Raw genomic sequence first — 17,185 nt, 5'->3', positions numbered from 1 at the left:
GATCGCGAATGAGATCGTTGGTCGGCACGGTGGAACGTCAAAGCCCACGGAGAGCAGATCAACTGACACCGAAGCTCGCAACTCGCTGTTCAATTTATCCTGAATTAATCACGTAATCGCGTCTCAGCTGCATAACCAATCGAACGGATCTATAAGTCAAAGTGGAATACTAATGTAGTCGATATGCTGTAATATACTCGGTGGTCGGTATAATCACGAATACTCAATGGGGCGTAAACTGGTCTGACCATTTTCGGGAAAAGAAGGAATGCTGTGAGTTACGAGCGAGAATTCGATCAGCCGTTTGACGAATCGTGCCAAAGATTTTACCATAGTAACGCAACATCGACGGAAGCACAATAAGCCAGAAGCGAAACGGAATTATAGTACAAATTCATTTTTAAACGTCACCGTTCTAACGTCGCGGCCGGACAACGGGTCCGCGCGGATCGATCACGGATCGTTTCCTTTAATCACGATCAACCTATGGCAAAGTCTTTAACGTTCGCCAATCTTGGACATATCAGGAACGAAAGCGTTTTTAAACTTAACCATCATGAAATCGTCGCGACTTTCATTCTCTGTTCCTCATTTGCATCGTGTACTTTCTTACCGTGAGGGTGAAGAATAATTTACGGTCTCGATGCACCCGAGCCTGACGACGCGCGACCTCTCGCGCTGTCGAAATGGATCGTACGTTGTTGTGTATGTAACTTTGCAATTTGCGTATATAAACGTATAAAGATCGTAGGTGAATGTAATAAAATGTTTCTTTTCTAAACGCGCTGTTCACTTTCCCCGATCCCTGGAAATAAAAATGTATGCACTGTGCCGTTGCGTTTCCTTCATACTGTTAGCTCTATCTACATGGAATATTATTGTTCCCTACATTCCTTATTATCACTGGTTTCCCTCATTGCGATATAAACTATTGAACGGCTTTAGTAATTATTCCTTACAAAATGTTAACAGATTATTCAAACCGATATTGCCAGAGGACTGTCCTTAAGAACTATTTTTACGACACTAACACATGAAAGTAGAACATCAATTTTTAACCAGCCTTTGGAAAGAGGAGGCTTCAATTTTCAAATATAGGACAGTTTCATTTACAAGAACAATTTTTGAATGCTTTTGATGACGTTTGAATTTGCAGCAGTTTTTGGAAAAATGGATCTTCAGTTTCCCACCTTCTACATTCTGTAAAAATATTTTAGAGGAAAATTTACACTGCTTTGCAGTTGAAGCTTAAAATGAGCCCAGGCTTAGACAGGTTGGTGCCACTTGGTTTTACGAAATTATCATAATTAAAATGTCGACAACTTTTCGAGAATCAGAATTGCAGTGTTTACATACTTTCTGGATCCACTGTACATGCTACTTTGTTTAGCAATTTGGAATACGTTCATGCTTTCAGCGACTGCAGAACAAAACTTTTGAAATTCGCCATTATAACCATGCTGAAATAATATGAAACAAATTTATATAATATTTATGTGTTTAGCGTGTGCTATTTATTCAGAGAAAAACGTATTCGACTTATCAAAAATAGAATAGAAAATACTCTTCTCCGCTAAAAGTTAATAAATTTACTGTGATTGAGAAAATAAGAGCAACTGTATTTTAGAAATATTCTACCTTTTGTTATTTTTACTTATGAAAGGGAAGATACTCAACTATTGATTATGATAACCTTAGAATAGACTAAGGTAATGTATAAAACTCATGCAATGGCATGCAAATGAATACAAAATCTCAACGTTAGTGCATATTATCCATTCAATAACAAACATTTCATTTTCTTCTTAGAACGAGGATGATTTTATAATAGAACAATATTAGTAAATTTTGGATTTATGTTGGCACGAAAAATACAAAAACGGTTTATTAAAACAAGCTATAGATCTGTATTCGTTTTAAAAGTAATCAGTATACACCGATTGAACAGGTTGAGAAAAAGTTGATCCAAACCCTAATAATTTACTACAAAGGGAAATACGTACAATAGAAATGATGCTTTTCTGACAGTAGGATAAACGTTAAAATTTCTATGGTTTGTAGATTTACCAACATCCAACACGTTTCGCATTCAGATGGCACTGGTCGTGAGGAGCTTTCGACGGGGAATGGCGCCGAGCTTTCGCCAGATGGCGAAGCGATCCTTATGTCGCGGCGACTTCGCCTCTAATGTTTAATTAACGCCGCATAATTGCCCAACCAATTAGCCAACACCGTTTAATATTAATCTGCAATTTGAATTCATTTCGATGCGTTTAAAATTTATTGAATACATAATTAATGCCGCGTGTTGCGAATGCAGATACGATGCACGAATGCCGCCCCCGGCGGTTTGCGGGCCGTCCGAGTGATTTATGCGGACAGTCCAGCCGAAAGTTCACGCCGAAAAATCCCACGGATATGGTCGATCGTTCCTGAAAATATTGTTCTCGCGCCCAAGCAAAAAGAGACCTTTCGTTTCTCCGGGCCAGCGAACGCGGGGAACACGTCCGCGTCCGTCCCGTCGGGTTTCCAATTCAAACGCATGCAACGCTTCTAAACTTCCCTCCTTAATTAATGGATTTAGCCTATTTCTACCGTTCCGCGTCCGATAAATGTGATTTACGGCGCCCGTAGATGGCCACGTTTCTTTCGGAGAAAATGCCGGAAGACAATTGAGTTATTTATCGCGGCTGAAACAAATTGAAGCAGCCGCCGATGACGTGCAAGCATTGCGGATTTCATGCATTTCTACCGCGCACCCTCGAAATCCGACAAACACTTCGCCTCAATGAAAATCGAACGAAGATTCTATCGCTTAATCGGAAAAAACTAATCTAGTTGTTTCTAGACTTTGCAAAGCAATCGCGGGAGAAATTGCCACAAAATTTTACAACGTGGTCATTACGCCTTCGTTTCCGCTTCTGCCGCAATAATACACGGTTCTTACGTATCCTAATTTTCCATTGTTACACAATAAAAGACTTATTATATAAGACTTATTCAAGTCAGAATTCTGATTCTCTATTAACACATTGACGTGGTTGGGCAAGTTTTGATCGACAGCGCATCAAGAACAGATTAAATCATTATTCCGATCGCTGTTGTCCATATTCACAGCTTAATCGTCGATCCGCGACACAGAGCCGCGGAAGCGCAATCGTCCATGAGCATTCGCAATTCCTCGAAGTCCCGGTTCTCCCAGTCACGCGAAACTTTCAATTCCGATTCTCGCCAGTCGCGGTGCCTCCCGGCCCACCCCTCTTTGAGAACAGAAAAAAATGACAACTTGGTTCTCTAATTTCTCCGGGCTTTTCCTTTCCAACTAACTCACCTGAATCGATATACCGGTGTGTGTGTGTGCGTGTGTGCGTGTGTGTCTCCGCTCCCACCCCCCTGCACGCGAATCAGAGAGCACGAAGGGGAATCGAAGGGGGTGCGAGTAGATTGTCTCTGTCATTTACCTGCTAGGCATCCTCCCCCGCGCGCGGTCCCTCTCCTTTCCTCGTCCGAATATACATACATATATCCGAGAGGCCAACCCCTTCTCTTTCTGTAACCTGGCACCCTCGACGTCCGCGACCCACCCCCGGTCCCCGAATGCTGCCCGGCCTGTGTGTAGCCGTCTCGCTCTAATCCAATTAAAAACGGCGGACGATCGCACGAAACAGCGGCTCATCGACCACGGGAATTTTAATTGATGTTACAGGTACGAGAGGGTAGCAGAGCCCGTTCTCTGTAGGAACGAATATAGAAAAGGGGTGGGCTCGAGGGCGGCCAAGCCGACACCGGTGTGTTCCGGGGGTGGGGGTGCCAAGGGGGATGGAGAGAATCGTTGCTGGCTGGATGATGGTCTGTCAGCGTGGCACGTTCCTACCCCCGACGGAAAGTTTCGCGAACACGAATCCTACCTCTTCAACGTGTCGCGGGGAATCGTGTTAACCATCAGCCCCCCGTCATATTTATGCGATACAACGCGCGACGAGACAGTGGAATGCGAGCCGGACGTAAGTTTCCTGATTAATGTCTTCTTGCCGGGGTAGTTCACCGTGCCGGGGGATGAACGCGACGAAACTATGCTCCGTAGGATCCGAAACCCGACTGGCGCCGCCAGTTTAATTCCTCGGAAATTGTTTTCCTTTTCTTCCGACCGGTGTACACGCCCAACTTTCTGTTTCTTTTAGGACTAGGGTAACCGATCTCTGGTTGACCTTCTCTTACACATACATCGCGGATATGCGGGTCGCTTGCATTTAAGAACGATCGGACATTAACTTTGATAGCCGTTTTACATCTGGATCACGCTGTCTTTCTCCATAACGACGCCAGTCATTTTTGCTCTGTCGAACGAGGCCTATAGGGTTCGAAGAAATGAACCCCTCGCCTTGCAATTAGTGTTCCAACGATTTACAACGTAGCGTACCATTTCGTCGAACGATCTAAATACGCGTCGATGGCGAAGCAAATAATTTCTATTGGTTTAAAATCAATGTGAAATGATTAGGTTGTTGTATACCATGATTTCTCTATATATGTCGCCAAGGGTTAGATGATAAACGTCGCGGAATTATCTCTACTATCGCGGGGTATACCCCGTGAGGGGCCGCGAACCTCGAGAGGCCTCGAACGCCAGGGACTGTAAACATAATACGGCTCGGGTATGTCTCCTGGACGATACACAAGACCCGTGTTGTTGACATGCATCGAGAATTCACTGTATGTTTATTTACGATGGAAAGTTCAAAGAAAAAACCCATAATGTCTCTGATACGTCATTTTCAGGTCACATTTAACTACCAAGTTGGACCGATATGGGATTAAACAATAATAGAATAAAATACGATACCGTCAATTTGAATATATTATTTTTAGAAGACATTAATTTTACATTGAAATGTTATCAAAAAGTGCTTTATCTATATTTCTTATTTCAGATTTTCATAATATATCTTGTTCTTCATTATTTCTTTATCGTTCGGATTTTGCCGTTCCTGTTCCTCTATCATCCATCTTGACGTTTCCGTCACGGAACGGACGGAAGCCAGACGCCATCTTAATCACCAAACATTAGCGCGGGCAAATCAAATAATATTTCACTAATTCTCCCGTGAATTACATATATCTCCACCGTCTGGCATGTTTCATCGCCTGCTCGTTCCGTATTTCTCGTTTCTTGTTACGATTGTCGTCGGACGAAATCCTCGAGGAAGGAACTAACGTCTCTCGGCTTAATCCTCCCGGTCATCTATCACCGCGGAGTATGTACTGATTAGCCGATTCTATCTTCCAGCATTTTTTCCACACCGACTCCGGTCGCCGCCGCCTTTTGTTGGCTTGTTTAATAACTCGTGATGAATGTACCCTCTTCGCGGCGCTGCCTCACTTCCAGCCCCGTCCTCCAAGGAAGCGGATCCCTCGGGTCCTTCCGAGATATCCTCTTTTCTTTCCTCTTCCGAGCCGTCAGAAATTAAAACGATAAATCCTCGCCGACGTCTCCGACTGTCGCGCAAAAATATATGGACGCGCTGGCTCGAATTAAAGAGGAACCGAGCGACAACAAAAAAAATTCTGTTTCGGCTTGTGGTCGCCGGACAATATTGTTTCCTGGAACTCCGATTGTGCAACACTGACATACTTCTCGACGTGACCGAAATTCAAGTGGGAACGCTCGATTCGAATATTTCGGCAATTTATATTAGTATGCTTCAAAAGAGATTCAGTTGTTCTCTCATTCTTTTTTTGTACGGAATAACTTTGTACTTACTTTTATTATTATAAAATTAATACACATTTTCGCGTCACACATTTGTAAGTACATAACATTCTCGATATATGTCAACAACACGGGTCTTGCCAGCGTCGTGTATCGTGTAGGAGACATTGCTGAGTCGTGTTATGTTTCTCTCGATCTTTCGACCCCTCGCGAGGTGTACCCCGCGGTAGTGGGGATAATTCCGCGACGTTTATCATCCAGGCCTTGGCGACATATACAGAGAAATCACTGTACTCCTAGGCTGATGTGGATCTGAACGGTAGAGATACATTGCAGTAGTTGAATTGCAGGCATAAAACAATAAATTATAAAATTATATAACAAGAACGTGAGTAGACTCAAATTATTCTAATATAAAAATTCTTGTAACGTTTCAGTACATCACCTGTAAATTATATTGATAAGACAAAAAAAAATAACAGTTTTCTTACTTCCTCTCTAACTTGAGAATTTGTAGAATATTTTTATTCCTGTATTCTGTTGGTCCTGCATCGAAAATGAAGTTGCACATTCAATAATTCACCTCACTTCGAATTTCATTTAATTCCAATGTTTCGAAATTTCTCTGAAGAGATGCCAAACGGAAAAGGCACTTTAAGAACACATGTGTAACACTCTTTCGCACGTCCATTTAACCTCGCCATTTGAAATTTTATGTTATTGTGAATATTTCACAATTTTGACCTGTTTATTTCGACCGGGCAATCAAAGGAGTCGCGATTCCGTTCGATCCCATTTATCACCGAGAGAGAACGCGCCCTCGGCAACCGTTTGGAAATCTTGTTCCCGAAATTTTCGCTGCCAGTGCAGCTACACCCTTTCACCCTAGGTGCAGGTAGTAACCAGAGGGACGAACACTCTTATCTAACCGAGGGGTTGAGCAACGCTGGTAGGGATGTATTAGCGGCCGGTATTAAATTATGGTCAGCCCAAGGCAGCGGGCAGCAGTGATACCGATGTTGGGGTGTAACAAACAGCGCCGGCGCCACCCCCTTCGCGGAATTAACCCCCGAGATCGTCGGTGCTTTCGGGGGATAATTTCATTTGGCAGCGGCTCCTGGCTAACACGGTCCACGGTCCATTCTAGCCGCAGGCTGTCTGGCTTCCGATTTTACCTACCCCTTCTCCGCCAGCCACCACCCTCCCCCCACCCCTACGGCAACTGCCATCTCTCTTTTCTATCTTCGGGGTAATTTTTTGCCAAGATACGCAATTCGCCGTACTCTTCTTATGGTTGGCCCTGGTGCCTGTTCCGGGAAAAACCGGCCTCTCGTGTATGGGTGTCCGTCTGGCCGGCGAATGGAAATTACACGGCGAACAGAAAATATTTCGCTGCCGGCTCACAGATAAGCACGCGGCAAATAAAGGGATCGTGGGGTCGGTGTTATTGGGGATAGAAAATCTCGGAGTTCTTTAAATCCCCCATCGGGTCAATTCTTTCTTTTTTCTTTGCTACTACTCGTTCACCAGTTACCGGCAGCCCGCCCTTAATCGCCGACTCGAATTTGATACCATAATTGCCGAGATTTGGCTATCGCGCGCCGCTCGGATGACCGGTACGTTGCTAATCTCTTCGAGTCTTGCGAGCAGAATTCAAATCAAAGAGGAATGGAGCCGTTCGGTGGGAATTTCAGATTGGTTGTTCGTGATTCGAAAATTAAATATTTTATGAGAGAGAAATATTTGCGGGTAGTTTAAGTTACGAATAAGTTCGCGCTGTTCTCAAGAATGGCGGCAGGAAAGTAGGGTAAACAATTTGCCGGAAAAAATCAGCCGAGTAGAACGCGAACGATCGTAAACCCACCTTGATCGGAGCGCTGCGCGATTACATCAACCAGCGTACGGGTTCGTAAATAGACCCGGAAAAGGCTTATCTCCGCCGGGTGGAAGCGCGCGTATTAAAAGGGCGAAGTACGCGGTTTTTATTCGCGGCCGGAGATTGTCGGTGCGACGGTTCTCGAGGGGTAATTTCATTTGGGCCAATCTCCACCGAACGAACCGCCCTGGCCAGCCCGCGGGCTCTTTGTATCTATGAAACATTTTTACCGTCTTCTCTCGTTTTGTTTTCACTACGGTTTTGCGTTCGGCCCCGCCGCCTCTTATCGCTAAATCGTTTACGAAGCCACCCTCTTGCGCGACAATTTACAATCATTAAGAACCGGCAGGAGGCTCCATAACCTTGCGTTTTACTTAAAACGGGCCCGCTGCAATTACCCGGGGGCTGAACGGTTATGACTCGCGATTATCGAACTGTCCGCGATATATTTCGTAATCGTGACTGGATAAACAATGATTTAGTTTACTTAACCACTTAACGTACAAGTTTCTTCGTGGTTGCAATGATTAAACTTTTTTGTCTGCGATCATTTATTTGGGCGGATAGAAAATTGATATTTATCATATGTCTGAAGTAATATGTTTAAAGATTAAATATTGTCAGGATAGAATCTCATTCTAACCTAAAAGAATGAATTTATGCTTTACAAATTTTGCTCGAACTTTTCGGCATGTGTCGGATTTGATGTTACATGGCAAGGGGTTAAATCTCATATTTATATTGGTGTTTGTAATCTGTCTTCGACAATACTTCACGATTAGAAAATTATTTTATCAGAGTGGTTCTAATATGGTTTGTGTTTCGGAAACTTCCTCTATACAGTGATTTCTCTATATACGTCGCCAAGGCCTGGATGATAAATGTCGCGGAATTATCCCCACTACCGCGGGGTGTACCCAGTGAGGGGCCTCGTGTATGTATAACACGGCTCGTGTATGTTTCCTGGACGATACACGACACTGGCAAGACCCGTGTTGTTGACATATATCGAGAATTCACTGTGTTTTAATCGCTCATAATATAGTACTATTATGATAATACTTTTTCAGTAACAGGAAAAATAAAACGAGTGTGCAGAATTAAATTTGAGGACATATTTTGAGAAGAGAAGATTTAACCCTCTGAGGGGATGAAACATGATGAAGTCAGTATAATAGCAGTTTCGTTCGTTCATGACCGAACACAGTAAACATTCAATACAATAATATTTCCTGCAAAAAAAAACTAAAGAATGAAGATGGTCAAGTGATCATAAAAATACATTACTAACCCCAGTACAACACTAACCCCTACCTTAATCGAACACAAGTCTGAACAGCTAATCATAGTTTCGGTGTACCAAAAGCTTGCAGTGCAGAAATGGATAATTTACAAAGCATACAAATTTTATAAACATCAATATTAACATTATACTGGTAGAATTTATGGAAACGATACTAATGCAGTATTTTTTTTTCGTAAATCCCTGGCAGACACAAACTTGAAACACCTCGAACTGTTAACCATCTCCAAAACCTCGAGACTTCCAACCGAATCCATTAAATAATCTCCGCATCGACAAGATGAAGTCGTCGGAGATTCCGAGGAGAAATCGTCGCGGGGGAACCGATCAGAGCCGCCATTACTGGCTCAGTAGTTCCGTAAGAGGGGCTGTAAGAAGGAGCAAGCCAGCGAGGGTTCTGGATACAAGGGGTGAAGGGCCTCGGAGGATAAAACATAGAAGATGGACTTCGAAAAAGACGAGCTCTTTGTCCCGCAAATGGAGACGTTTTCACGCCATTCCCCTTCTCGCCGGCCAATCTGTCCAGCGGGGGAGAAGTGGACCTTATTTTTTCCACACCCTAGTTCCGATCTTGCCTGACCCTTTGCTTCGCTGTGTGTGCCGATCCCTCGAACAAGTCGCACACTGTCGGAAGTTTATCACGTCCGTGAGTCCGATCGTAAGCTCCTCTCTCTCTCTCTCTTTCTCGTTTCCTCTTCTACGATTCTTATTCCTTCAGGAACGAATCTGCGAAAGCTCCCCGGCCGCGGTTCCCCGGAATCGAAGGGACACCAAATCGAATTACGTGGATTTACGCCTTCTCGAGGAGGGGCGGGCAAGCTTCTCTTAAGCCCCCAGAACGATTTCTCCTCTCGCTCGCCGCGCAAGAAATTCTTTTGACCGAGAGGAGACCCGGTCGCCTCCGAAAACTGCGAATTTTTCGGACAGGAATTTATGCTTGGCTCTCCAGTCGATTCATGGCGAATCATTCGAACCCCTTTCCCGTGTTTCAAGTATGATAGTTTTTAGAATTTTAGTTTTCAGAGTGAACACTGCAAGCGGTGGAAGATGTCAAGGTTCATAATTTAAGGACGTGTTTTGTTATAGTCTTCAGGGTAGGGGAAATCGTTCTCAGATGGAATGATAATGCTGTTGAATTGATTACAAAACTGAGCGAGTAAAATGAGCATCGAAAGTTTGACAGTAGCTTTGAATGTCTACACGGAAAGAAATATAAAATATTATGATTGTAATTAGACTGCGGATCTTTATGCATTTATAACAAAATTGAGTAGATAAAATTTGAAATTCTAGGAAAAATTAAAAAATGACAAATATCAAAATACAGTGATTTCTCTATATCTGTCGCTAAGGCCTGGATGATAAACGTCGCGGAATCATCCCCACTACCGCGGGGTATATCTCGTGAGGGGCCGCGAAGCTCGGGAGGCCTCGGATGCCGAGGAGTGTAAACATAACACGGCTCGGGTATGTCTCCTGGACGATACACGACGCTGGCAAGACCCGTTTTGTTGACATATGAGAATTCACTGTACTATTTCTCATCTATTAAAATTAGCAAGTGAAGAAATAACATTCTACTTGGTTTCTATTTCTTGTAATCGATGCAGACAATTTTTATTTTGCACAAAGATCCGCAGTCTAATTCGAATCATAGGAGTTATTTAATTATACTTGTACGAACTTAATTATACTTGCGTAATAATTTCCTTGCTAGAAATGTACCACAGAGTCTTTTCGCATACAGTTAGAAAAATGTTTAGAAGCTGAGATAAAGCACTTTGACCTTAGCCATCGGAGAGTATCGATAAATGTAAACTGTCTTCTTCTGAGAAATTACAAACAACAAAGAATTTCGCTGCAATCACCTAACCCGTACCTAACCGTCAAATAAATCGTGGTGCACAGGGGTTAACAAGTTCCACGATTCGTGTTTCAAACGTAACCTATCAAAAAAAAAAAACCGTTGTAACTCTTTCGATCGGTGTTTTTTTTTTTTTGGAGAGCCACGGTATATCCGATGAAAATGGAGAAGTTGGAAAGTGGAACGGAATAAGAGGATCGAAGGATCCACGACAAATCGAAGCGTGCCAGGTCGATTCGGAAGCGGAGTGAGGACCATGCGCGTGTACCAGCTCATGTATGGAGAACAAGTTCGAGAGATTGGCGGTGGCTACAGTTGCTATGGCGACAGGGCCGTCTAAATCCGCGAAGCACCCTTCCGTCGTCATGGGTCGGAGGGGTGGGTTCCGTGCACGGGGGTGACAATGGGGGTGCTAAGCCTGGAGATTTGCAGGGACCACGCCGGTTGGTCGGTTCATTGTTTCAACGCCAGCTCCGTCGGCAAAACGTATCACCGCGAACTCTCTCTCTCTCTCTCTCTCTCTCTCTCTCTCTCTTGCTTTCTCTCACCATCTCCGTCACTCTGTCCCGTCTCTCTCTAGATATCCTCTCTCTTTCTGCTGCAGCGAGCACCGTCGAGAAAAAAGTCGTGAAACTTAGGCAGAGACGAACGAGCGGCGGCCACGTTGAATATAAATCGCGTCGCCTTGCTCGCCGCTCCGCGGAAACCACTTTCGACCGAGAAAAATGCCCTTGAATTAAATCGGCCGCTATTAATTTAATGACCACTTCATTAGAGGCTGCGATACGTGTATCGGTTCCTCGCGAACTCGCTTTTTTCACCGGCGCCGTTTTGTTTTTGCCCGCGGGACTGTAACGCTCGACTCATTTCCTCGCGATCCTGTTTATTTCGATATAAGGGACCATAACCGAGCCCGTGTAACGTAGAGTCGATTGACGGGAAGTCTTCGCATGACTTTCCGATATTTAATTTCGCGACGACGACGACGCGACGCGACAGTCTGCTCAAGCTTTTTGCCTAGACTAGACAATCGCGCGTGTAGATATTGATTTCGAGTAAAATTATATCTTTGCTATATTGGGTTTGGTGAATTAAACAATTATTTAAATAAAAAGAAATTTTTAATACACCACGTTTCATTTGGTTACCCTGTTTTTGTATCTAGCGTTTATAGACCCGCAGTGTCTTACCTGCCTAGTATAATCTGGCCCTAGAGGGAAATTATTTTTTACTTTTTAGTCCGCCTTAAAAAGGTGGTATATTAAAAATTTCTTTTTATTTAAGTGACTATTTTCTGCTTTTTAGTCTCGTGTGTGTTGTCATTCAGTTCTGAGCTATGTTTACAGTTTCAAGTTCTCTGGCTTGTCGGGAAGTTAGTTTGAAATCAATTGCAAAATTTGTACCGAACAGAAAAGCAGACAGACAAAAAAGCGGGCTGATAAAAACGTGGTAACATAAATTAAAATCGTATCGAGTGTCAGCATACTTTATCTTTCATAAATCTTTTCTTTGTGATATATAGACCGCGGATTTAATGCGTTCATAGCAATAATGAACAGTAGCAATACAAAACTGTGGAAACATTAGAAGAGTTTAAGAATATTGACACATATTGGAATTTTGAAGCTACGTCGTTTCTAAACACATAGAAAATACTCTTACAACCAAAAGGCACTGTTTACGTAACAGAATTTGTTAAAAAGTCAATTTTTAGAGGATCATCACAAGGGGAGGCTTCAATTTGCAAATGTGTAGTTAATTCAGTCACGAAATAATTTTTCAATCTTCTTAAGTACTTTTTCAGCTTATAGCGTTGTCAAGAAAAATCTAAAATCATTATAAGAAGAAATACATTTTTATTTAATTTTTATTTCTTAAAATTGATTTAGAAGATTGTTAGGTATTTTGCATAAAAATCCACAGTTTACTGATGTGTTTAAACGCATCGAAATTCGCATACTTAGGTGCTTAAATCAATTTATACTACACTAATTATCTAATTTTTCATATTAAAAATATCCGGCGTGACAGGTTGTTTACCAGGAGGCGTTAGCTAAATTTTGACAAAGTATTCGTTTTATATTTTGTGTCGTTATTCAGTTGACACAACAGGGTGTCACTCGTAATAAAATACAGCGTTCGGGCTTGACGTAGAATTGAGTCATCTGTCGTTGAAATGTTGAAACCGAATGGGCGTAGACCGACAACCAATAGAAATTTATTTTCTTCGATCAAAGGCTTATTGTAATTCTCGTTTTGATGGTGTTTTGTACACTCAAGTAATATAGTTACAAATTTCTGTGTTCTAACTCGATGGATTTATCGGAAATAATGAATAATGATATTAAATTTAAATTTAAATTAAGGTTTTATTAATTTTAAATTTTCTGAATTGAAATGAACTGCAAAAAGGATGAAATCACAACTCTGTGAATCCTTTCTCATTTATTTCCGAAGATTTCCACATTTTGAATCGAGTTATTTTTCACAATTCAAGAAAACTTCCATTTGTAAGATTAAAACTTATAGAGAGAAGGTTCAAAAAGAATATTATAATAAATATAATAAAAGAGTTCACTAATGCAGATATACTATTTTCAGCGTATTTAAATTAAGGTTTTATTGAGTTTCAATTTTCTGATTTGAAATGCACTGCAAAGAAGGCTGAAATCATAACTCTATGAATCCTTTCTCATTTATTTCCGAGAAATAAATCATACGAGGGTTAATAGCAAATTGCCACATTTTGAATCGAGTTATTTTTTAAAATTCAAGAGAACGTTTGTACGATTAAAACTTACAGAGAGAAGGCTAAAAAAATATTATAAACGAAATCACAAATGCAGATATATTATTTTCAAGGTATTCAAATTATTCGGTGAAATAAAATTTCACTTATCTTCTGGTTCGTGTGAAAAAGAAAATTTGTTTTCTATGTAAAATCCGCAGCGACGACCGAGGGAATCGTAGAAACTATGTGTTATAGTGCGAATTCTGCGGTTTCAGAAAGCAACAACGTGCACCTGCTACGAAAGCTGCGCGAGCAAAATTGATAATCAGCCCGGTCGACGTGACAATAAATACATCCGGTTTAACGTGTTTCCATTGACAAACCGCGAACGAGGCTGCGGCAGCAACGACGCGACGGTTCTCTAAGGTGCTTTCACTTTGTGTTGGACTTATGGTAAACACGGCTATTAATCGTTTCGCGGATAATAGGAATTAGATTCGGTTCGGTTTGTCGCTGGCCGTTCGCCGGCTCTTTTACGAGGTATAAACGATATTTATGACGGTAATCCACTTGCCGCGAGCCACCTAATGGTTGATTTCTTCATCCACGGATGGAATTCAAGTTCGGCCGAATCTCGCGGAAAGCAGCGCGCGTCGTAATATCGGGATTTATGGGGGATAAATGGCGGATAGCGGCGAGTAAGTCATCCGGAACGGGAAAGAAGCGCCCTAAACGATGGACAATTTGTACAGTTTATTCCAATACAGCCGCTGTTATACCCCTGGCAAATGGAATTGCAGCACTTGAACGCTGCGGATCCAGCGAGATAAACGGCGCACCGCGCAGAGCTGTCTTCGACTGCAACAGCTCTAGCACTAATCCCTTAACACTCTGCCGTTATTGTGCGCATGCAATTCTAATCGGGCCCCATGCATTTTTAATCGAACCCATGATCGATCCATTCCGGTTGGACACTGGAAACAATTCGTTATTTGCTGGAGAGGCACGAGTGCAAATGTGCTGGAGTTGGAGCTAGTATTATTTAAATGTTAGTGAACCACCTGAAAATCTTTGCTGGTAAATTAATACAGATCTTGATCTCTAGTTAAATCTGTAAAAACGTATAACAATGTAGATAGAAGAACTTGAGACAACCTCGCGACTTCATTGCCTTCATGCTTTTAATTTTATGTAAGATAACAGACAAAACGTTAATTCTTTGGTACTGTTACAATTGTTGTTGTCAGCAATTTTTATTTCGCACAACTGATTTATTTCACTAATAGTTTGAAGAACAGTAGGAAGCTTATTAGACTTTTAAAAAATTGAATTACGTTCCTGGGGGTTAATTCGTGACGAACATTGCAAAGAATAATTTTTTAAGTAGTTCTTAGCTGCAAATCGTAAAATTTAAAATTTACTGTGTAGTCAAGTGTATGTTCATTATTATTTGTTGTCTATTAAGTAGTGTTAAGTGTGGTCAAGTAAGTAAGTAATGTGGTTAAGTAAATCGAAAGTATTTATTCCCGAATTTGTTTAGTGACAAAATGGGATCATGAGCAATTTCGCAGAGAATATTCGTTAACACTAGATTTACAAGGAAATTTTTTAATTTGCAATTATTAAGAGTGCAAGGACGCACTTGTAAAGAATTGTTGAATAGATTCGTTTCTTTGAGCACATATTACAATAAAAATGGCTGAAAATCTAAGTAACTACGATTTTGTTATTTTTACAAAGCAATGTAATATGATCACTTTTAGTGCACCGTACTAGACGGTATAATGTTTAATATTTGAATCGTACGGCACGTTTGGAAAACAACCTAACGCACATTTAATATTCCGATAATGCAAATTGGCGAAAATTAATGTTACGTTCTTATTCATTACGCCGGTCGACGCCTGATACCTTAAAATTAGCTGTCTAACGTTACTACACGGAGAAATTTCCAGACATTACTTAATGTCAACTAATTGCTGCTCGCTCCGCTGAATTCGCGCCTATCCTATAGAATATTTATTGCGTGTTACGTTAGAGCACAACTTCGGCGATGGCCAGCTCGACTGCAATAATTAATGGGCTGACGATAGGTGTATAAATATCCAGAAAGTGGTCATGGATCAATAATCATGTTCTATGCTAATGCAGTAACTATTAATTTAAAATGATTGATAACGTAATAGTCGTAGCCGCCCGCGTATAACGTGGACAACCGTTCGTGAATTCTAATTGCAGCCGCGCGAGAAACACCTTCCATAGTTAACGGTATATTATTATTAAATTAAGAAACAGTCTTTAACTTATTTGTATGATAGCGGTTACATAAATCTCGGAGGCACATACTTTTTCAGTTAGAAGTGCAAATAATGGGCGCTGCAGAAAATATTTATGTTATGTCTGCTGCTTTCAACTTGTGGTAAAACACATTTTTGACAGAAATAAAATTAATTATTTCTATTGATCTAAGATTGTTACACAGTAGACGGATATACATACAGTTTCATTATAACTAGACTGCCGATAATGTTGTTAGAGAAATTTATTCTTACACTGGCAATACTTTATGATATCGGTAACGATTTTAATTCCCTGTTTTGTTTAGCGTTAACTGTCCTTCTTTGCGCTTACTTCCGTGCGGTTATCATTCTGTGCAGCCATACTGTGTTCTGTGTTATATTGAAATATAATTATTGCAAAGTTCCTCCTTCACTCTGAATCCGTCGTTTTTGATATGCGAGCAAATAGTCACTTCAACAATCACATTCGCGATGTCAATCGAACAGTTCGTGCCATAACCGTGAAGAAACTAGTGAAATCGACATGCACGAATCGCGAAGTAGCCAACATAGGCAAAATTGAAGCGGAACTGCTTCGAACGTCGGGTGCCGCAGGAAGAGGGCCTTGGTTAACGCGACAGGCAGCGCCGCGCGGCGAGCGGGGCCCGCAGAAAATGGCAACGTGATGCGAGGCGGGTGTCGGGCGTCGTGACGTCGCGGACGGCCATCTTTATTATGACAATAATTTAATTTCGAGCCAGGGAGTTTCGGGGCCGCTCGTAAATACGGCGATTATCGGTCGCGCTTATTAAATCCGTCCAGGGACACATCTCCCTGCTCTCTCGCTTTTCAGGCCGGTCTTCTCTGCCGGGCCCATCTTGGTCCGTGATCCCTCTCGATGTTTTCTCCCTTCCACGGTCCCGCGGTTTCTCAGGCCTTTCTCTTGCTCCTACTGACAACGTCCAATCCGTGGCCGGTGCGCGTTATCTTTTTCCTCTCCGAGGCATCCTTTACGATCCGCCGATGCTAATTTTACGGGCCTATATCGCTTCAGCAGCAACGTGGCGGCAGTGCGGCGGCAACGTGGCATCAACGTGGAACTCGTAGCACAACTACGAGTGCCTCGTTCTCCTCCTCGTGGCGGCTTCACTGATGATGACGAGATGATCACTTAATTTGGCCAACAGCTGCCGCGTCCTCTTCCTTCTTTTCTTCTTCTTCTTTGTCTTCCACGTTCTCTTCTACCTTCTCCTCCTCCTCCTCCTCCTCCTCCTCTTCTTCTTCTTCTTCTTCTTCCACGGTCGTTTCTTCCTCCTCTTATTCTTCTTAATCTCGTTTCTCATCCTTCGCTGCTCCCCTCCTTCTCCGCGCCAAGCCACGCTAGTGGGATCGCGGTTCTTTTATGGCCTGGTCCCGCAGCTA

The sequence above is a fragment of the Halictus rubicundus genome, chromosome 1 (assembly GCF_050948215.1).
Source record: "Halictus rubicundus isolate RS-2024b chromosome 1, iyHalRubi1_principal, whole genome shotgun sequence".
Lineage (NCBI taxonomy): Eukaryota > Metazoa > Arthropoda > Insecta > Hymenoptera > Halictidae > Halictus > Halictus rubicundus.
This window is presented reverse-complemented; position numbering follows the sequence as displayed.